At 41.8% G+C, this 23,796-nt stretch overlaps 1 protein-coding gene and 1 pseudogene across 1 annotated transcript in view; both read left to right on the top strand.

The window, feature by feature from the left end:
- RBM20 (RNA binding motif protein 20) overlaps positions 1 to 23,796 on the top strand; it is a 181,201-nt gene that overhangs the window by 7,951 nt on the left and 149,454 nt on the right. The window lies entirely within an intron of this gene.
- LOC114200035 (large ribosomal subunit protein eL34 pseudogene) lies at positions 7,480 to 7,831 on the top strand (annotated as a pseudogene).

Raw genomic sequence — 23,796 nt, 5'->3', positions numbered from 1 at the left:
GAGTAACAAATTAGAAACCATGTGAAAGTTTTCCAGTTGGGAAAATAAACTGCATGTAATTTCGTTATCTTATATTTATTAATATGGAACATAAAATAATAGGGAATTATAGTATTGTTAACTAAACTAAAAATGACAAACAGCATGTATACCAGGAATCTCACATTTAAAAAAAATGTACGGGGATGTGTGTGGGAGCTCGCAATTCCGGAAAAGCACTTAAAGAACAAATATAAAGATGCTAACAGTAGTTCTAACTATAGGTGATTCAATTATAGGGTTTTGGGGTTTTTTTTTTATACTTTCTACTTTTTTTTTCAGTGAGTATGTATTAATTTTATAATCAGAGAAAATAAAACTATTTTTAAACGAAACTAGGAATAGACATTTCATATTGGCATTACACTATCTTTAACACAGAACTGCCCTTTTGTGTCTTAGACTTTAGGCCTGGAAGGCATCTGAGGGCTGCTTTAGCCCAGACTTCCTGTTTTTCTAGGGAAGGCAAGTGAGCATCAGAGAAGTCAAGTGAATTATTCAAGGTCACATAGCAAGGAGAGTGGTAGGTTGTAGGAATCCTCACCTCTCTGTCTATTGCATTTTCTGCTAGGCTTCCCTTTTGTGTGCCTGGAGTTGGGGAAGGGAGAAATGGAGAACATTCGTAAACTCTCCATTTATCAACTGGCTCAAGTCAGCTCAGATCCCCCAGAGGGACTTGAATAACATCCTTAGGTATGTTATCGCCTCCCCATTACCTCCCGCCCGTAGGTTTTTCTGTAAGTGGCAGTAGACTGGCCTCTCCAGAGCATCTTATGCCCTGTTCCATCCTGCCAAACAAGCCGGGCATCACATTTTTTTTTTTGTCCCTGAACTATTTGAAAGTAAGTTGCATAACTGTAGTTCTGTTATTTGAAGGAAATTAATCTTAAATAATTTTATCTAATGAGCCTAGATTTTTAACTTTTTCCATTTGTCAGAAAAATGTCTCCCAGTAGCTCTTTTTAAAACCCCCTGGCTCAGATTCACAAGTGCATTTGTTTATGATGTCTTTTTAAAATTAGCGACTGTACCCACCTTTTTCTGTTCTTCATGACGAAAGATTCCAGGCTAGTTGTCTTGTAGAATGAGCCATGATCTGGATATGTGTATTATTTCCTCATGACCAGATTTAGGTTAAGCGTTTTGGCCAGGATCTGCAATGGGCGCTGTGTGTCCCTTCAGTTTGATCTGTTGGTTAACGAGGTCACCTCCAGACCTCCCTATTGTAACGGGACATTTTTCTCTTTGTGATTAGAGAATACTCACAGTATGAGTAATGAGATACTGTGAAATGCTCTGAATATACTGTTCCCCAACAAACTTTCACCTCGTGGATTTATCTTTTTAAAAAAATATATTTTATTTATTTTTTTAAGTAAGCTCTACGTCCAATGTGGGCTTGAACTCGTGACCCCAAGATCAAGAATCATGTGCTCTACAGACTGAGCCAGCCAGGTGCCCCTCATGGTTTTATTTTTTAATTTGACCATATTTTTAAAAAGCCCCTTCAATGAAATGTGGAACTGAAATGATAAATTAATATTACTTTAGAATGGATTAGTTTGGACATGTAGTTTAAATCAGTTGGCCTTGCAAATACGTGTGCATTGTACCAGCCCCTGGATATTATTGGAGACTCTGGACTTTTCTAATCCTGACTTGCTAGGAACCTAACTGATGGGCCAGCCACTTCCCACTTAACCTCTGTGGCAGGCATTTTGTCACGGGCTGCAGTACTATTTAATGTCCCTTTTCATGCTAATAGCATGAATGGATGCTAATATAATTTTTGCTAGCTCACACAACGTTTTAGGCATCCTCTTGAAGCTAAGTCAACTCTTCGCAGAAACCTTTTATCTTCCTTTTCAAAATCACTCTATGAAGCGGACTTTAAAAATGACTGATGACTTGCCCTGGAGCCTAAACTGGGTGAGTCCTGGAGCTGGTCTGTGACTACTGGTTTGTTCATGCTTTTTAGATTTAATTACATAGCTATTTTTGCCTCTTCCAGATTGGTACTCTTATATTCATGCACAAAATATGTATGGGTGCGGAGAGTGGTGTGGAGTAGTGAAAAGAATCAAGAGTAAGTCTGCTCTGTGTTCTAGAGTCAGCTCTGCCACCACTAACTAACATGGAGCCTCAGTGTTCTCATCTGTAAAAGGGAACAATAATAAAATGAGTAACAACTAACATTCGTTGGGTGCTTCCTGGGTGCCACCTATTATTCTAAGCACCTTGTATATGTTAAATCCATTTAATCAGTCTGTAATCCTGTGAGGAAAGTACTGTTATTCTCCTCATTTTACAAGTGAGGAAATCAAGTCAGAAACTTACCGGGACTCAACAAAACTAAGAAAAATAATATTTACGAAACAACTGGTGGTATGAGGCTGGGTGAGAGAATGTTCTGTAAATTAAGATCATATCCTCTCTATGTAAATATCTGTGTCCTCAAAATAATTTATAGAAAACCCATCATTGGGGCGCCTGGGTGGCTCAGTCGTTCAGTGTCTGCCTTCGGCTCAGGTCACGATCCCGGGGTCCTGGGATCCAGCCCCGCATCTGGCGCCCTCCTCAGCGGAAAGCCTGCTTCTCCCTCTCCCACTCCCCCTGCTTGTGTTCCCTCTCTTGCTGTATCTCTCTCTGTCAAATAAATAAAAAAAATATTTTTTAAAAGAAGAAAACCCATCATTTACAAAGAAACTATTATAGAAAAAATTGCTGAAATAAATCTGAAGTAGGTCAAATTGAATTTGAGTTAAACTAAACATTCCAATTAGAAACATTCTTTCTTGTTTCTTTTTCCCTTTTTTCTTGTAGCTTTAAGTGTGCCTTTTGGTTTAAAGTGAAATCCATATCCCAATTTAAATTCCATTAACAAATCGGACTCTGGCATTTGATTTGCTGTCTTACTCTGCTTGTTATGCATGTTAGGCCAGACCTGAATCTGATGTTCACAGAGAGTATATAAACACTTATAATCCTCTCAGGATGTGCTAAAATCATAACAGATATGATAGTTTGATTTGCAAAGAGAGCGTCTGCCCAGTTCTACCACACCATTTTTAAACCAATTCAAAAAACCAGGATTCAGCAATGATTAAAGTATCCTAGGTTCCTATAAATAGCAGGAAGAATTCCGGACTTGAAACGTGGCAACATCAAGCTCGCTTAGTCTCCAGCAAACATATGGTGAATGGTTTTAGCAGACTTGGTCACAGGTGTCCTTTTGCCTTAAGACACCATTGTATGCAGAAACCAGACTTAATAGAGTCAGTGAGTTAGGAAAGGATTGTTTGCTTTTGACCTGTGAAAGGTTTTACAGTAAATATCCTTTAAACAGTGAGTTTCTCAGTGTGTTTCAGATAAAAATGTAATCAGTCTAAGAATTCAGAGATCCAGTGATAATTTTTGAAACTTTTTTTGTCTTTTTTTAATTTACAGAGGTATAATTGAAATACACAGAGCTCTACATGTTTAAAGCATCCTTCAAATAATCAAGATAATAAAGATTTTTATTACCCCTGAAAGTTTTTTCATACCTTTTATGATTTATCCTTCGCTATTCCCCTTAACCCTCCTCCCTCCCAGGTAGCTACTGATCTGCTTTCCATCACTGTAACTTGAGTTTTTGCATTTTCTAGAATTTTATACAAATGTAATCATAGTTGCTGTTTTTGTTGTTTTTGACCTGGTTTCTTTCACTCAACATAATGATTTTTTAGGAAATATCTGTATTTTTTAAATTGTGAAAAATACACATAGCATAACATTTACTATTTTAGCTATTTTATTTTTTTGATTTATTTTTATTTTTTAAAAGTAATCTCTATGCCCAATGTGGGGCTTGAACTCACAACCCTGAGATCAAGAGTCATGTGCTCTACTGACTGAGCCAACCAGGCACCACCATTTTAGCTATTTTAAAGTGTAATTCAGTAGTACTTAGTACATTCAAAATGTTGTGCAACCATTACCACTATCTAGTTCCAGGGCATTTGCATCATCCCAAAAGGAAAACCTGTCCCCATTAGGCAGGTATTCTCCATTCCTTCCTCCCCCCCAGGCCCCTGACAACAACTCATCTGTTTTCTATCTACATGGATTTGCTTATCCTGGACATTTCACATAGATGGAACCATACTATATGTGGACCTTTGTATCAGATTTTCTTTCACTTAGTATGTTTTGTTGTTGTTGTTGTTTGTTTTTAAGATTTATTTATTTATTTGTGAGACAGAGAGGGAGGCAGAGGGCGAGAGAAAATCCTGAAGCAGTCTCTTCACTGAGCATGGAGCCCAACTTGGAGCTCGATCCCAGGACCCTGAGATCATGACCTGAGCCGAAATCAAGAGTTGGCTGCTTAACCGACTGAGGCATCCCTAGCATGATGTTAAGGTTAATCCATGTTGTAGCCTGTATTAGTACCTCATTCCTTTTTATTGCTGAGTAACATTCCATTGTCTGGACAGGCAACTGTTATCCATTCATCGGTTGTTGGATTTGGGTTTTTTCTACTTTTCAACTATTGTGAATAGTGCTGCTCTGAACATTTATGTACAAGTTTTTCCTTGGATATCTGTTTCTAATTCTTTTGGGTATATTTCTGGGAGTGGAATTGCTGAGTCATATGGTAATTCTGTGTTTAATTTATTGAGGAACCTCCAAACTGTTTCCCAAAGTAGCTGCACCATTTTATATTCCCATCAGTAAAGAATGAGTGTTCTTATTTCTCCACAACCTTGCCAACACTTGTAATTTTACTTTTTTTTTTAAATTGTGGGCATCCTAGTGTGTATAAAGTGGCATGTCATTGTGATTTTGATTTGTATTTCCATAATGACTAATGATGTTGAGCATCTTTTCATATGCAAGAAGACTATTTGTATATCTCCTTTAGAGAAATATATATTCAAGCCCTTTGTCCATTTTTAAATTTAGTTGTTTATCTTTTTTGTGAAATTGTCAGGGTCCTTTATAAATTCTGAATACTAGATCCTTAGCAGATACGTGATTTGAAAATATTTTTTTCCCATTTTGTGGGGTTTCCTGCAGCATATGATTTTAAGATTCATCCTTTTTTCTTTGCATATATCAAAAGTTTGGTCCTTTTTATTGTTGAGTGGTATTCCATTTTATGGATATATCATAAATGGTTTATCCATTCACCTGTTGATGTATGTTTAGGTTGTTTCCAGGTTTAGCTTATTACAAATAAAGCTGGTATGAACATTCCTTTACAAGTATTTATATACTTGGGTAGTTTTCTTGGGCAAATATCTAGGCCAATGATCATTTAAACTTTTAGGAGCAGAGATGTTATACATAACAGTAATTTTTGGGTGAAAACACCTTTAAATTTTTATTATTGGGTCTTTGAACAGAGCATGTTAAATATGACCCTTCGAGGCATTTAAAGAACACACGCTTTTTCATCTTAGTTTTCAGGGTCAGTCACTCATCATAGTTTCTTTTTTTCTCCTATTGATGACTCTTCTCCCAATAATTTTTCATTTGACAAATAATTATTACTGTGGAAATTGGCACGCAAGATGAGTAAGATGACAAAACTGCAGAACTTCAAGCTGGAAAGGACCTAGAAATCATCTAATTCAATGCTCTTGCTTTATAGAAAAGAAAGCCAGGTTTAGAAGGAAGGCCATATTTACTGAAGGCCATTCAGCCATTAGAGAAATTAAGTGAGCAGAGGAATCCTGCCTGTGAGAGTAATTTTAAGGCTTCTAGTGATGAGGTGTCTACAGATGTAAGAGTGCTGGGGTTGAGTGAATGGCATCATATTCCTGCTGTGCTGTAGGGTTCACAGGGCACCTTTTCCTTCCTAGTTTAATCCCATTTTATTCTCCAACCACCCCGTGAATCAGGTAGGGAATAGGTAATTACCAGTGGTTCAGGGTTCCCTAATCAATGACTGGAGAGCCCAGGCTCAGAGCCAGGCCTTCTGCCCCTTTCCAACTTGTATGCCCTCCTTCCTTTCTGGTGAGCCTTTCCCCAGCTCTGTGCTGGCTACCACTGCCTGAATTCAGTTCTCCCAGCTCCTCCCCCTGCCTCCAGCTGGGCCTGCCCTCACATCTTTCTCTTCTCCACACCAGTTCAGCCTTAATCTTATTGTCTATTTGCTCAAAGCCCTGCCTTAGGAGCTTGTCTGTAGGTTGAGATTCAGGCTGCTTAGAAGCCCTTTCTGGATCTCCCCCGACTCAGCTGTCCATGCCTGACCTTGCTGTCTGTCCAGCTCCCTCCTGCTCTCCCCCTACACCAGCTTTTCTCCTCAACTCAAACATTCCTTTCATCTTTATGGATTCTGCTCAGACTTCATGCCTTCTACGGAGCTGTCCCTGACCCCACGCAGGAAGGTGGGCCGGGTGCCCCTTTCCTGTGAGGCCCTGTGGCCCCCAACTATAGCATTTACTCCATGTTTACCTCCTGTAGGTCTCCTCTAAAGACTCCATAAAGTGCTTGAGGTTGGGGCCAGTGTCTTTCCTCTTGGTGTCTCTAGCATATGGCAGGGTCCCTGGCACATAGTTTGCCACATACATGAGAGAATGAGCAAGTTGACTGCAACCTAACTATAGATCTAATTGATTTTGTGATGAGAAAAACCACTTAGGGTGGTCTCATGGGTGAGAACAGATATGAGAGCAAAGCTTGGTTTTCCCCACTTATGTGTTATGCAACCTGCCTGTCTGGAAGGCCAGAGGAACCCAAACACCTTACTTTTATGTTTGGAGAGGTGGTATAAGGGAGCACAGACCCCAGAAGTAAGAAACCCAAGCTCTGGTCTGGCTCTACCTGCAAGCCACTGCGTGAGCAGAGATAGGACCCTTTGCCTCTTAGGTCCCGCATTTGTTCAAGGAGGACCAGGATGTGGACTTGTTACAGGACGTGGGGTTTGTTATAGCCATCAGTGAGGTGTTCCCATGAGATGCCATGGGAACATGCTTTGATAAGACTAAAGTGCTGAATACACGTGTGTCATAATGTAACCAGGCTTCATCTCCCTCGGCCATCTCCAGCCAGGACCTGATTATGCCTTTCAAGGTGAAAGCAGTTTCCAGGCTGAAATTCTTCTTCCGATCTAAGTAGGAGAAATGGTGGAAATGGCCACTTCGAACACCCCTTAAGTCCTGTTGCATCAAAGTTTTTAACAACAGAAGTTTCTGGATCACAAAAATGGTTTTTTAAGCCCTAAACAAATACTATGCCTCTTTCAAGCCATTGCTAAAACAACACAACTCAAGACAACTGCGGCACCAAGACACTTTATTATTACCTTAACATTTGCCATACTGACAGTTTAATTGTAGCAATGATAAGGACAGTTGACCAATGGTGGCTGCACAAAGGAGTTGCCCATCTGGCCTTGGGACTCACAAATGCTTCTGTTTCCTCTTCCTGGGATGGTGTCAAGAGGTTCTCAGAATGGTCCAGTGTTTGACATACTGTCCTAGGCTGCCCTACAATACAGCCTCTGACCAAACTATGCTGTCTCTAAGCCCTGGTAATAGAATTGTTTACCTTTTCAAGAAGGTTGAGAAAGCACCAAAATCCACACGGGGTGCGTGCCCAGGCCAGCTTCAAGGAGTTCATGCTGTGAGACCTAAGGTTCTTAGGAAGCTGCTTAAAATGAAAAAACACGTCAGTAGGGCCGTGTGGTGGCTCCGTGTGTGCTAAGTACGTCCGTGACAGGATCAAGCATGCTTTCCTTATTGAGGAGCAGAAAATCATTGCCAAAGTGTGGAAGGCACAATCACAGAGTCAGAAAGCTAAATAAACAAATGAAGCTTTTTTGAGTAATTAAAAAAAAAGTTGCCCGGAAAATAAGTGATTGCCGGTGATTTCTCGATGAGGCCTGCTCTGGCCACCCTGTTAAAATTGCATCTTGCGGGGTGCCTGGGTGGCTCAGTTGTTAAGCGTCTGCCTTCGGCTCAGGTCATGATCCCAGAGTCATGGGATCAAGCCCGACATCGGGCTCCCTGCTCTCCGGGAGGCCTGCTTCTCCCTCTCCCGCTCCCCCTGCTTGTGTTCCTGCTCTTGCTGTCTCTCTGTCAAATAAATAAATAAAATCTTTGAAAAAATAAATAAAATAAAATTGCATCTTGCATCTTCCAGTCCAGTCTCCCTTACTTTGTTCTGTTTTCACCATGGCACTTTCTCTCTTACAAGATGGTATAATGAACATACGTATCTCACTTACTGTGTATTTACTGAATGTGTGTCTCCTCCCTCCCTGCCAGTGTCATGTCCACTCTCCAGGAGCGGAGGCGTTTTATTCACTGACTTACCCACCCCCCCATCCCCTACCTAAGACCACTACCTGGCACCTAGAAGCAGCTCACTCACTGTCTGAAGGACTGGCTGAGCTGTTACTAAAGATGTCAAGCTTAGACATCGTCACACACACAGCTTCTGTTGCTTCCCGGAGCCCATCTAGGCTGTGAACTCTGTGCAACTCCGGGATCTGAGTTTGGTGGTGCAGGAAATTGAAATGAAAGTGCAAGGGGTGGGACGATCATATCCTCTGCTCCAGTGTGATTCATGGGAGTAAAAGAAGGTGCGGAACTGGGCTGCTCCTCCTGGTCCCAGGCATCAGTGGCTCAGTACTCCTATTCCAGCCTGGCTCTGACAGTGACCAGTCTCGTTAGACTCCCATCGGCAGAGACTCGAGCTGTGCATTTGCAGGGATCTTGATGTGGGACGAAGAGCAGGAAGGGCTAGGTCTCAGTCCCTTGCAATAGGGGCCCAAAAGAGTAGCACAACCACATGCCCAGCAATAGGGGATTAGTGAATCAATTCCTCTGCATCCTCCCATGCAATGAGGACTATTTCTGTGTGCTGTTATAAAGAAATCTCAGGAATATATTAAGGGGAAAAAGCAGGGTGCAGAAAATGTTTATACATTGCTACCTTTTATGTAAGAAAAGGGAGAACAGGAAAATTATTTCATATAACTTTTTTATTTTTTTTAAGATTTTGTTTATTTATTTGAAAGAGAGAGAGAGAGCAAGAGAGTGAGCGAGAGAGAGTGAGAGAGCACAAGCATAGGGAATGGCAGAGGGAGAGGGAGAAGCAGGCTTCCTGCTGAGCAGGGAGCCCAATGTGGGACTCTATCCCAGGACCCTGGGATCATGACCTGAGCCGAAGGCAGATGCTTAACGACTGAGCCACCCAGGCGCCCCATAACTTTATTTTTTTTAAGATTTATTTATTTGAGAGAGAGAGAGAGGAAGCAGGGAGAGGGGCAGAGGGAGAAGGAGGCAAGCAGACTCCATGCTGAGCGGGGAGCCTGTCGACTTGGGGCTTGACCCCAGGACCCTGAGATCATGACCTGAGCCAAAATCAAGAGCTGGACGCTTAACCAACTGAGCCACCCAGGCGCCCCTATTTCATATAACTTGAAAACACAATAATTTGATTATGTATCTCTGGTGGAATGTATCTTAAGGTCAAAACAAATTCCAAATAAATCTTAAACTGTTTTCAGTAATATTTTTAGTGATAGTATTGGTATTACTATTCTGAAACAATTATATATATTATATATGTATATAATATATATAATAAGTAATTATGTTAGGGGCGCCTGGCTGGCTCAGTTGGAAGAGCACGTGACTCTTGATCTCGAGGTTGTAAGTTCAAGCCCCACGTTGGGTGTAGAGATTACTTAAATAAAATAAAAACTTAAAAAGAATAAGCAAATGATGTTAAAATAATCAGAAACCAATATTTTTGGTATGTTAAAAAAGAACAGTTTCATAATTAAAGGTGTTAAGTAAAAATCCTGTAATCCTGAATTTGAATTGGAAATGTCAGTATGAATTCCTGGTATAATTTCTTTAGCAAATGAGAAAGTATTTCCTAAGTTTGTCCACTGAAAAGCCTAGAAATAATGACCAACTCAGTAGCAATAAGCACCTCTGACAGCTAGATTGTGGCCTCTAAATACAACTTCCCACTAAAGAGGACTAAGATTCCTCAGAAAAATGACTGATTCCAGGGCTGGGACAGGAAATGTACAAGAAGTATTGTAATATCTCTATCAGAAAACAAAGAGGCTATCAAGTACCACTTGTGTCCCAAGTTGAAGGGCCTCCCAGTGCCCAAATATGGAACAATTGGAGCATTAAAGAGAGTACGTGTAGTGGATTGACATACATCAAATATATGACAATGTGTAAAATCCCTAAGTTAAAAATTCAATGGTCCCCACTATAAGAGGTTGGGGAACCAACTCGTTCTGAAAACCGGTTAAGGAAGGGAAAGAATCAGACATTTATTCTGTCCTTTTTAATTGGTTACCTTAGGATATCCAAATTGTTGAAGAAAAGTTCTTTTTTACAGAAGAATACTATCTAATAAATACAGGAGGAATTATAGAATTGGAACATCATCATTTTGTATCCTCTAGTGAATAATGTGTTTAGACAACATGGTTGGTAAATTCCTGCTAAAACATCAGGCGAAACTGATGGGAAACTTTATAATGGATGGATCAGCCTGATACAGTCAAACCCACTGATCAATCTTAACGACACAAAAAAGAAAGACTTCAGGTATCATGTACCCTCTGAAGGAATGGGGTAGGAAGTAAACAGCACTATCAAAAGAGAACCTGAATTTGTCTGTGCCAGGCTCAAGGTCTAACTACCAGTTTATAGAAAATACGGGGGACAGAGAAACATGTCAAAACAATACCATGGAGATAAAAATCGACCAATTGGAATGTGGGACATCCTTCAGGCCTGAAGACTGGATGTTTTCAAGTAAATAAAGATAAAAAAACAAGGATAAGAAGAGCTAGAGGGGTTCTCTATAAATTAAAAGAGATTAAAAATACTTATCCAGTATATAATCCAGTCTGTAATCTTTAATCTATAATCTTTATTTGGATCCTAGCTCAAAAAATTAAGAAAAATGATTAGATTACTTAGGACACTTGAACATACTGGATATTGAGACTAAATGATTTATTCATGAATCATTTATTTATTTATAGCTGTGGTAATGATATTGTGATTATGTTAAAACTAAAAAGTTACTATATTTTAGAGCTATATACTAAAGTATTTATAGATGAAATGATGTCTCTGGGATTGGCCTCACAATAATAGTGTGGGGGGGTAAGAATGGGTAGGGTACAGAGTAAACAAGATTGACCAATAGTTAATGCTGTTGAAGCTGGGTGATAGGTAAATGAGATTTCATTATACTATTCCCTCTACCTTTGTATGGTTAGAACATGTCCATAACAAAAGTAAAAAAATAAAAAATAAATAAAGCCCACCAGCTCAGTCAGTTGGCCAGTTTTGATTTCAGCTGTCCCTGAATTTAATTTTGGATTGTGGAGTATGCTCTTGAAATCACCCAGCTAGTGATGGGAAGGGTAGGATGCTAATTCACGTAAGTCTGGCCCCAAAGCTCAAAGTCTTAACTTCTGACTCTATAGAATATATGTCCCTCTGTGGCTTAGACTATTGTGAGATTGTTTAGATTGAGAATTTATAGGATTTTACAAGCAGTCATAAGATAAACTGGGGCAAAAGCAAAAGAACTAAATCAGAACCAAAACATCAGAGTTGGTCTTCCTTTGAAGGAGGGAAAGGCGAGAAGATAGACTGCATACCTCCCATCTGGACCTTGGTTGGGCCTTTCTTGTTACACCAGCCTGGGTTTTGGATTGAGAGAGACCTGGGTTTAAGTAGCTTGGCCTGTCACTTACTAGCTGTGTGAGTTTACCATGCTGTACTTCTGTTTCTTCAACCAAGCTCAGCTGGTTGTTGGGAGGATCACATAAGCTGTAAATGTTTATTTAGAAGAGAAAGCAGAGCATAATTAGTTCACGGAGATCCTAAGAATCCTGAAGCTGGGTTGGGGATTAGTGTGTTTGGAAATTCCTTATGGTCTTGACACCCCTGTCTTGCCCCAGCCCTAACACATTCTCCAGCACTTTGTCCAGGACCTGGGGGCAGGCTTGCCAAAGTTTGGAATTACCATTTAGCCTCCATGAGGAGGGTCAGGGCTCTAAGGGTGGTAATTTTCCCATCTGGCCATGTTTGAGTTTGTTATGTGGCTTGATAGCCAAGGGCAGCTAGAGAAGATCCTCCTAAGGTGGGTCCATAGAAAAGTCCAGCCAGATAGCTGGAGGCCAACTTGAACTTTGTCATCTTTGAGATTGAAGGGAAAAGGTGAAATTGCTTATCCTTCCTGAGGGAAGCACCCCATTTTCTTTCCCTTCTACCCTGCTTACCTCTTAACCCTAACCCACCCCCCTTGCCTCGCTAAATCTCGAGACACACAGGGTTCCATCCTGGCAAATGGCAGTCTTGTCATGAGCCTTTTGAGTTACTGGCAGATGCACTTGTTGAAATACTTGGTCACCTGGGAAGTATGTAAGAGCCACACTTTGGTCTTTGATCCCTGGGTGTCCAGCTTACTTTCCCCCACTGCATGGGACCTGTTCCACTTGCTGGGGGCTTGGGTGTGAGTGAGCTGCTGGCCCAGGGAAGCTCAGCCAGAGGGAGCCCTGATTTACAAACTGTCTGGATTTAACTGAGGCTACAGCACTTTTATTAATAGAACATGCTGCATTTCCTTTTTATAAAAATATGAAGATCATTGCACTCAGGAAAATGCCTGGTGACTTTCTGTCTTTAGGGCATGTTCATCACCAGGCTAAAATTAAAAGTGAAGTCAGGCCCTTCTTGAGTCTATTTTTAACTGAGTTTAGCATATGAATGTGAACGTGAAGTCTTTCTTTAGATCTCCCTTAACTCAATTATTTACTCATGCCAAGCATCCCGTCTGGAATTCCTGAGCTGTCGCTGGGTCTACCTAGGGTGGGAGGCCCAAGGGGGAGTTAGGGACAGCTAGCCATCCTCCGCTATCTGAGTTTCTGTACCTTCACCCACCCCAACTTCACTTATTCTGGAAGGTTAAGGAGGCATTAGTCATTATACTAAAATAATAATAATAGTGATAATAATGACATGAGAGAAACAACAATCAACCAACCAACCTATGGCCATTCTGTGATGCGTAGGTATTAAGCAGCCCCTAATCGGTACATATTTTTCTAGGGGCTCCAACTTAGGAGCAGCCACTTGGGTGGAAGGGGAGACCCCGGATGGCAGAGAAGATTGTCATTCAGGCAGAAAGTGCGAATGGCCCTGGCTTACCAGGGAGACTTGGGACAACAGGTGGAGGGAGGGAGAGGGAAAAAAAGTTAGCAATTGTCATTCCTGTCCAGAGAGTTCCTGATGAGTGATGAGAGTGCTGGGGAGAACTTTCAGAAACCCTCTTAAATTCCCTCTTTGAAATCTTTTTAATGTCTGCTCTTTGAGGACTGTGAAGGGGGCGGCAGAGGGCGGAGTTGATCCTAACTGTTAAGATTCTTTCGCCTAAGGTTTCACTTGAAGGCAGGGACTGACAAAGGCTCTTTTTTGAACTTCTTCTTAGGGCAGTTCCCTGTGGACATTTTTTGAAAAAGACTTAAAAAAAAAGCCGGTTTATCATGATAAAGCCTCGCCCTTGTTTTGTGTTTTTGAAAAGCGATTTTTAAAATGGTCATTTTGGGTGAGTATGTGCTAGTTTTGTCATTTTTCTTTGCACTTTCCCATGAACGAATATTTGGCTCGTGGTGTCCTGAACCCCTTTAAGGTGTCATTTTTAAGCAGAAGAGAAACTTCCTTCTATTTTTTTTTTTTTGGTATGACAACAAAACTGTTGTTGAGGATAAACAGAAGATTAATTTAAAATGCCAATTACTTTTGCTAATCCGCTGATGGTGAGGTTGTTTATGGCTGGAAAACTATGAAAATAATTCCAGATAGAATCTGAGAGGGGAGAACAGGAAAAGGGTGTGTGGGGGAGGGGGTTGGGGAGCACGGTGGTCCTTTTGGGGACCAGGAATAATATTTAAGCAACAAACACCTTCCTTATATCACATGTTCTGTTAAAAGCAGTCAAAATGAAGTATGATGTGTTTATAGGCCACTACCATCTGTCTGAAAAATCTCTTATGGGTTTTTGCCTGCAGTTCAACAAACCATTTACTTGCTTTAATGATCTTTTCAATAAAACTTTGGATTAAATTACAATACTTTTAGGCTCAGAAGGTTTTCAATTCTGAAAACTCTGTACTTTCATTTGGTTGCAGGAAATTTTAAGGGATGGGCTCTCCTAGCCAGATTGATATTTTTGGGCATGGCCAGTTAGTAAGCAAGGTAGGGGTAGGGGTGGAGAAAGGTATGTGTTGCCACAGTCCTTGAGCACAGTGACCAAAGGATGCTCTCCGTCTTCTGGGTAAGGCAGTTGCTTGGGACTTGGAGAATGGACAAACCCTGATAGACAAGAGTTGCTGAAATCAAAATAATAGGCCATTACTTTAAAACCATTCAATTTCACCCTAACTGGTAATTCAGATATTTTTGTCTTGGTTTTTGCCCGGACTCAACTTTATTCATTAGTGAGTCTAATGATTCATCTCTCTGAACCCTTTTAATTTCACCTCGGTTGGTTGTTCCTGTTAAGGAGAACTTTTTGTCTTGTTTTTTTTCCTTGCTTCATCTTGACCCCTGAGGGTCAAGGATTGACTCCTGAGGGAGTCTAAGGATTTCAATCTTGGAGTTTCAGGGTAGATCCAAGAAATGGTCAAGATCACTCTTGTCTCTTTCTCAGGCACGGTTGGGTGTTACCTAGCCCAGGTAGATGAGGAAGCGAAGAATGTGGCACTTCTTTAAATTGTCCACTGAGGTGAGATCTGAGCCTCAATTTCTCACGACTAGACTGTGTTTCTTTAGATCGCGTGCTGGTGTGTGAAAAGCCTCTGGCTTTGCTTCTTTCACTGTTGCCCTGATTGTGGAATTGAGGTTAGGCTGGAATCCCCACAGAGTTCCTCTCAGCTGGAGTTTGCTAGCCCTGTGGCTGAGAACAGTGCTAATTCCAGCTGCCGCAGGGGCCTGCTCCTTCCCTGGCAAGTGGAAGCCCCTTGGAGAACTTTTAGGTATAATAGAACCCCGCTTGTTGCACATTTTCCTTTGAATGCTCATGGTTTGTGAAAATGTAGCTTATTCTCCTAAATACCTTGACATGCTTCCCTTTCTCCAGGTGTCATCTAGAACACCACTACTGTAACAACCTAAAGGTAATTTTATTTTATTTCATTTTTTAATTTTAAATTGAAGTAGAGTTGACTAAAGGGAAATTTTGAAAGAAAGAATAATCACCAATAATCTTTTGATTAGACCATTTGCCTATCTTGTCTTCATTCTTTTTATGTTGGGTCGCAGGCAGATATTTTGAAACATTACATGCAATGCATTATATTCTGTTTTTTCTCCTTAACGGTGTATTGTAAAAGTATTTTTTTTTTTTGCAGCTGTATCATCTTCATAATTTAATTTACCATGACCATGCTTGATATCCATTAAACTGATCTACCAGAATATAGCTAATTATTCACCAACTGATGGACAGTTATGATTCCCAATACTACAGTAATGGATATCTTCATGCACGTAGCTTTGGAGTATTTCCCAGGAATGGGATTAGTAGGTCAAAGGGTACGAATATTTTTATTACTCTTGATACATTTGCCATATTGCTTTACAATAAAGTTATACCAGTTCACAAAGTTAGCAGTAAATTATGAGGGTATGAGTTTCACTGTGAAGCTTATGACAGTTTCATGAGAGGATATGAGAACCGTTTTGCTGGGGCTGGAATCCCAGCTTTGCCATTTGCCTCCAGCTATGTGAACTTGGGCAAGTTCTTTAAACTTGCTGTGCCTCAGTTAACCTTCTCTGTAAAATGGGGATAACTATTATTAGGAATAAGCAAGTTAATATTTGTATAGTGCCTAGAACACTGCCTGTATAAGTATTACGCTGTGTGTTTGTTAAACAAACACATCTCTCAGTTCAGGATGTAAAAATAATTTAATAGCAATAGTGACTTTTGTTAAAACTATTTTTACATATATTAACAGTATTTCTAAGAAACACTCCTTTTTAATCTCTTTTTTGGAAAAGGTAAATTTTAAATGCTAATTTATGGAACAGATCAAATCTGGTGATTCATATTATGTCGGAAATTCTTAAGTTTGTAAAAGAGAGTCCTGAACCCCTTTAGGATGGGGTCTAAAGGTCAGTAAGGTTAATGGGCCGGGGGCCGGGGGCGCGGGGCCTGAGACAGGCAGCCTCACATCTCTGAGGAATTCCGCGTGCTTAAAATCAGGCTTCCCCCCTCAAGTTTTGGGGCAAATGTGGGTATTTTAGGGCCTGTGTTCGAGACTCTTCCTTTCGTTTGATGACTGTTAATGTAGGATCCCGGTTTTGAAGCTGAGATGGTTTTTACCTGGGGGACCGCGGGGGCCCCTCCTCCCTGAACCCCGTGGTGATGCCCAGGACCCTGCGGTGGCGGGGGGTGGGGGGGGTGGCGGTGAGGCGTCACTTGGACCCTTTGGACCCTCGGAGGCTGGCGGGAGGGCGGCAGAAGTGGCAGAACTTGTCGCGTCAAGGCTGGATCAGCTTTCCTTTCCTTAATCCTCGTTGTTTCTGCTGAGCTCTCTTGTGTGTGTTTCAAAACTAGAAGCCTGAGAGGGGCGCCTGGCTGGCTCAGTCCGCAGGGCATGCGACTCTTGATCTCACGGTGAGAGCTGGAGCCCCACGCTGGGCGTGGAGACTACTTAAAAAACAACAACAACAAAAACCCAAAACAACAACTAGAAGCCTGAGGAATCTCAGCGAGCCCATGAAAGGGGAGGCTCCACGTGCGCCCTATGTCACCTGCGCCGGGAGCCTGCGTCCCCACTCCGCGGACACCGCCTCTCCCGGCTGCCTCCCGCCCTCTTTCTCCGAACAACCGGGAGTTTTGGGGGGTTGCGGCCGAAAGCCCCGGGGCCAGTGCGGGGCACCCTTGCGATCTTCCCACCTACCCGGGAGCGCGCGAGGAGGTGTGCGCGCCGCCCGCTGGCTTTTGCAGCGTCCCGAGGCTGCTCCATCCACAGGTTCTGTCCCCTGCGTGGAGACTGTTCCGGGCCTGGGGGGGGAGGGTGGGTCCCAGCGACTCCCAGAGGGATGGCCATCTCTCCTGGAGAGGGAAAGCACCAATGCTCCCAACATACTGGGATGTACCCTGAACCTGGACCCTTTCAGTTTGTCATATAACGCGTAAGACGTGCCTATTCTATCTAGGACAGTAGAAGGAAGTAGGAAAAACCCTTCAGGGTTCCACTCTCCAAAATCAGCTTCTTATTCTAGACATAAATTAGTTTTTTCTTTCTTTCTAGTTTTAATTGTACTAAAATGTTCAATATTGAAGCCTGCTTTTTTCACTTAACATTATTTTACAAACATCCATACTGGTTGCATAATATTTTGTTAAGTTATCTATATAGCCATTCCTCTGTTGGATATTTAGGTGGTTGGGTTTTTCTTTTTTCCTCTTTTTAAAAAAAAAATAATTCTGTGGTAAACAATCTTTTTGCCCAAAGGGTTTTCCGTATTAGGTTATAGTCTCATTTTTGTAATTATTTGGGGCAAAGTGTGGGGATATTTTTAAGTCTATCTATCATCTATCTTTCAAACGGCTTTGTAAAAGGTTAGTACCAATTTTCACTCCTGCTAGCTGTGCTTGAGTATATATATTCCATGCTAGCCAAAGAATCCTCATGAGATAGTGAGGCCAAGGGCACTGGTGAGGAGCGTTAGATACTGACTATGGAAGCCTGCTCTTGGTAGCCCACTATTGCCCACTCTCTGTATTTTGAGGACAATGGTTTATATTGAAATTGGGGGAAAGAGATTTGGTTATGTTTCAGGGCCTGAGGTGGTTCTTGAGGTTCCCTTGGGTTGGTGTGTGTAAAGGAGAGCACATGCCCATGTTGGATAATGGAAAGGGAATACCATTTTTTATGTGTGGGGCGCCTTTTTGGGCTTGGCTTCCATTTTGAGGAGAATGAGTCCACAACATCCCTCAGCAGTTTGAGGCTGTATCTTCTTGGGCAGGGACTGGACCTGACATGGTTTTTAGCATCCCCTTACTTTCATATTGCAATTGTTTATTGAGGTCGTTGCCCAGAGAGAGGTCGTTGCCCAGAGAGAAAGGGTTTCTCTCTTCAAGGGTGCATTTCAGTACTTGCGTGTATCTGGTGGGTGGCAAGGAATGCAGAAGTCACTTATAGCCATTAGTCTGCAAATGTATTGGAAGGGCTGAGTTTTAATAAGTGGACTGTTTGGATGGTATTCATGTTTGAGTTGTTCGTGGTCAGTTCTTACATTCTATAGAATCCATTAGAAAACCTGTAACTATATCACCATTCATTTTGTGCCTGACCTTCATGTTCCTGGGGCTTTGTTTGTAATAGTGAACTCTTAAATCCAAGGCTGCTGTGTTTCCCCTACTACTTATGGGTTAGAGCAGGATTCCAATGTCCTTCAGTTTAAAGAAATTCTGAGTGCCTCCTTGAAATTATTCTCAATTTCCAGCCCATTTCCAGATGACGGGCAGACTTAAATTATGCAACCTGTAGCTGGACATTTGTGTCATGACTACATGAGCTCAGTGATGTCTCCTAAGTCTTTGTGGATCACTTAGAAGCCCACTGGATTAATAGTGTTGAAGGTTTTTAATCCAAATAATTTTAATTGCATTCAGAAGCCTGTATATTAACAAGCTGGTAGGAAGGAAGCTTGGCATTCAGAGTGATACTGCTTTAATCTTTGAGATAAAATACATAGTCTGGTATTTTTTTTTTAAAGATTTTATTTATTTATTTGAGAGAGAGAATGAGATGGAGAGAGAGCATGAGAGGGGAGAGGGTCAGAGGGAGAAGCAGACTCCCTGCCAAGCAGGGAGCCCGATGTGGGACCCGATCCCGGGACTCCAGGATCATGACCTGAGCCGAAGGCAGTCGCTTAGCCAACTGAGCCACCCAGGCGCCCCATAGTCTGGTATTTTTGAGGATGTTGATGGACTGTATTTTTTAGATATTTTTTTTTAGTTCATTTTCACTGTTGGAGATCATTTAATTATCTCAAATAATTATTTTTAAATGCCTTAAAATAATATAAGCCAATAACTTTAGGATTCTCCCACCAGAGGATATGCCTGTTTGATATGGCTGTGTGTGTGTGTACACTAGGTTTGTGTCCTTGCCTGTAGAGAATATAGAAGTATCTCATGTGTTATCTTTAAGGAGCTTGCAACCAAGTCATGGGGATAAGGCAAAGAAAACTGAAATATCTACGGAATGTTTCAAGATCGGATATAATTCTGTATTCACAGTGTGTTGCTGATTGATGATGACATTCTAAGGGCTAGCACTCTGGGGTGCAAATGGTCTGAAAGAAGAAGACCAATGGGGCCCCAGTGTTTGGGGAAGACATCCTGGAGGGGTGGGATTGGGGGGGTCTTGAAGGAACGAGCAGGTTTTGGGTGGGTGGAAGTGAAATTATACTGAAGTTATACGCCGAGAAGACTCTGGTGGGATAAAGGAGACGAGCCTGGTTAAGAGAATAAGATTTTTATTGGCTTGTGTTGGGTAAAAGATTAGATAGGGTGGTGGGTCCAGGTTTGGGAGGAGCCCAAAGTCAAGAAGAGAGGCTGACCCTTGAAACCACCACTACATTGTCATCATTACCGACAGCATATTATTAGCAGCTAACCTTTGTTGTGTGCTGACAACATGGTTCTAAGGGCTTTACATTTAATTTATTTAATCCTCAAACAACCTTATGAAATGGATAACAGTTATTATGTCCACTTTATAGCAGAGGGACTGAGACATAAAGAAGTTAAGTAACTTCCAGCTGGTAGGAGGCAGAGTTGGGGTTCAGATAGACTGAATCAGGCAGCCTGGTTTCTTTCAGCCTGTGACCGTCACCATGAGAGCTCCTAGTGAGATTGACGTGGTCTCCCTTGGGTTGTGGAGGAGCGCAGCCCTTTGAGTCCGAGAGGCCTGGACTCACATTCTGGCTCTACCACTTATTTTTTTTTTTTTTTTAAGATTTTATTTATTCATTTGACAGACACACAGCGAGAGCGGGAACACAAGCAGAGAGAGTGGGAGAGGGAGAAGCAGGCTCCCCGCGGAGCAGGGAGCCCGATGTGGGGCTCGATCCCAGGACCCTGGGATCATGACCTGAGCCGAAGGCAGACGCTTAATGACTGAGCCACCCAGGCGCCCCATGGCTCTACCACTTATTAGCTCTGACCTTGGAAGTTACTTCTCTGAACCTCGATTACATTGTTTATGAAGGAGGGGATAATAATACTTCAGGGCTGTTGGGAGGATTAAATGAGATAACACATAAATCACCCAGTGGAATGCCCAGCAGGGAGTAAGTGGGCAGGAAATGATAGCTACTGTGAGCTTCTATTTCTCAAATATACCTAGGGCTACAAAGAGGTTGCTGAGAAGAAGAAGAAGGAATGGGGGTAAGAGATGATTCAGGTAGAATTTACTCAGTGTCACTTGCAATAATAATGAGCCAACCCAGATACCAGAAGCGGAATTCCTTCTTCTGGAGCATTCCAAGCAAGAATGGACTGTAAATTCCAGATGTGGTTCTGCATTGCTCCAAGAACTAACTGCAATTTTTTTTTGTCCTCCGAACTTGGAGGGTAAAACCAGGACATTGCCATTGAGCACAGGATCTGGTGCCAATTGTGCATTCCAGGGGCTGAAATCAGGATCTGGTGAAATGGGTGTCCTTGCTTTGCTGCCTCCATCTTCCTGATGGTGCCGACCACAGATAATTGCCCTGCATCTCAGAGAGAAAAAGAGATATTTGAAAGTAGCATACTTAATAACTGTCTATAAAGTAAAACAATGCATGGGAGAATTATAAATGAGACAGAGACATTTAAACAACACATTTAAGAGAAGAAAAAAAGAACAGCAGAAGAAAAACTGTGCCCTAAGACGAAACGTTAATTAGAAATATCACTCTGAGAGTTCATGGAGAAACAGTACTTAGTGCTTCTCACGTTGGAGGGCTTACACATTCCAGACTTTCACATGGTAGTTTTTTTCTCTCTCTGGCATTCTGGGCTTGTAGAGTTTCTCTTAACATTACGTCCTCCAAGAATTTCAAAAGCCATGGTGCAAATGTCTACAAAGAACAATTTCCTTTTCTGGTTTTCAGTTTTCTTGGTTGTGGTAAACCTGTTTGGCTCTTATCTCTGTGTCCTTTGTATCGTCCAACTTGGCTTTCTTGGAACCACTGAATGTTCTTTGTTGCTTTTAATCCAATATTGGTTTTGAAATTTGGAGATGCAAGAAGCTATTAGGAAAAATAAAAGTTAAAAAAATATGTAATGTGTCAGGTGCCTGGGTGGCTCAGTCAGTTAAGAGTCTGACTCTTGATTTTGGCCCAGGTCATGATCTTCAGGGTCATGAGATCAAGCCCCGTGTTGGGCTCTGTGCTGGGTGCAGAGGCCTGCTTAAGATTGTCTCTCTCTCCCTCTCCCTCTGCCCCTCCCCACCTCCCTCTCTTAAAAAAAAGGTAGTATGTCTGAAACTGTGAAAATTTTATCAAAATCTCGGAGTTGCTGTAGAATTTTTAAGTTTTCAAATAAGGCTAGAATCAGATGGCTACTTGCAGACCTATTTGGTTCTAAGTGATATTTTGGAAAAGGTGGAGTATTGCCTATTGTTTATTCTGTAAATTTTCTGCCTTTCTTCTTCTCTCTCTTTTTTTTAGACGTTTATTTATTTATTTTAAAGTAATTTCTATACCCAATGTGGGGCTGGAACTCATGACCCGAGATCAAGAGTTGCATGCTCTTCTGGTGCCCCTTATAAATTTTCTAATAGGTGATTTTTAGGACAGGGACTCTTATTAAATAGTTGGGCCTCTGTTTTGTGTTGCTGATCTTCATGTGATGGATTTCTGTCCAAAGGTAATGAGGTCAATCTGGCTGGTGAAGTAATGCCTTTCCAAATTGTTTTGCCTGAGGTATAAAGGGTGTTCAGATCCTCCAGAGCTCACTTCCTCCCAGCCTAACCTATGGGACACTTCATTCCTAGTTTGTTGAACTAAGAGATGTATTTATTGAACACCTACCATGTGCTAGGAGCTGTCATAGGTACTGAGTGGTGAACAGAACAGGTGTGATCTTTATGGGTGGAGCCTATAGTCTAGTGAAGAAAACAGACATAAACCAAAACCATACAGAAAACTATTATGAAAGCATAAATTGAGATAAATAATATGAAGGAAAGAAAGGATTTCTTCCAAACCAAGGTAGGGAAATGGAACTGTGGGAATACTGAAAAGTTTATTCATACATAACAGATTCCTATGGAAACCTAAACAAAGAGCAAAGATTAAAAATGATTATGCCAAAAATGTGTAGGGTCAAGGCATTTAAATACATCATGTTGCCATTAATTGGCCTTGAGGGTGTCTCTAAATAGATGTCTGTTTCAGGACATGTTTGAGCCCATGGCCATGCTAAGACCATGCATGAGCAGTGAAATCTTCTCATAATCTGGTTTGCTTTAGTTAAAGCAGGCTCATACCCATGGCAGTGTCACTGGGGAACAGACCCCCTGAGTTAGGGCCATCATGGAAAACGTCTGATTGAGTGACTTCTCCATTATTGTTCATTTCTGAAAAGATGCGGTTTGATTCTGGAAAGCATTCTTGGGCGTGCAAGGCCAGAGTGATCAGGGTTCTGCTGCTAGCTCCTTCAGTCAGTGAGCTTGGCTTCCCCGAGACTAGGAGAGGTGGCATAGGAAGGGTTGAGCTTGATGACCTTAAGGAGTTTTTTTTTAGGATCAAGTTTTATTTTTTAAGACATGGGCTTTAGAAAAATGTTCCAGTAGAATCACTTTATACTTAATCAAGACATGACATTTTTATGGTGTGATGCTGTAGGAGCACTAGATTGGGAATCTGAAAGTTCCAGGCTCTGCAAGACCACATCTGGAATGTACTCTTGGAATGATGTGGTTTACACTTATTCAGACCCAGAGTGCAGGTGAGTTCATATTCCACTGCAGTCTTTGCTCAGAGACAAGGAGGCTCCATAGTGGGTCAGCATGCAGGTTCTGGGTTTAAATCAAGAACATTCCACTAAGTAGCCATGTGCACTTGGGCAGGAAACTTGTCCTTCTTGAGCCTCAGTTTTTGCATCTATAAAATGGAAACTTTGTTTCTCATCCATACTCTTCCAGAGTTCCAGCAAGGATGAAGGGTGTATAAAGTGGTTGGCACAGTACCTGGCATATAGTAGGTGCCCAATAAATGTTCACGGTCACTTCATTTTCCTTATTAATCATTATTATGGCTTCTGTTCTTGTGGTCTTTCAGGTGGGCATGGCACATAAGCCCCTCCGTCTTGGAATATCCTGCCTGTGGTGCCTGCTTCAGCAGGTCACTTAGAAAGTCAGATGTAACTAGGGTGGGGTGAGGTGGTAGGACTGGCAGGTGGAAGCAGAAGGCTGGAGGTCTCCCTGTCTGCGGTTTGGCTGTTTTCTGAGGGCGGGTTTGGCGGAGGCTGGGAGGCAGGTCCGTCTTCCTGCAGCCCTGACGGACTGAGGCACATGCAGACACGTCGCCCAGCCAGGCAGACACGCCCAGCCCACAGATGGTTCATTTGGTGACTGTCATTCACAGCTTATGCCATCTCATGCCAGAGGCAGCCGGAGGGCGCCTCCATCTCAATTTTATCTCCAGACTGACCCTGCCCCCCTTCAGCTGCTTTGTTTGAAATTGCCAGAGAAGGACACAA

The sequence above is a fragment of the Eumetopias jubatus genome, unplaced genomic scaffold (genome assembly GCF_037043125.1).
Source record: "Eumetopias jubatus isolate StellerSeaLion01/CBP00866 unplaced genomic scaffold, mEumJub1_p1.0 scaffold_17, whole genome shotgun sequence".
Classification (NCBI taxonomy): domain Eukaryota; kingdom Metazoa; phylum Chordata; class Mammalia; order Carnivora; family Otariidae; genus Eumetopias; species Eumetopias jubatus.
The sequence above is the reverse complement of the archived record's forward strand: the minus strand, read 5'-3'. Positions and strand labels throughout refer to the sequence as shown.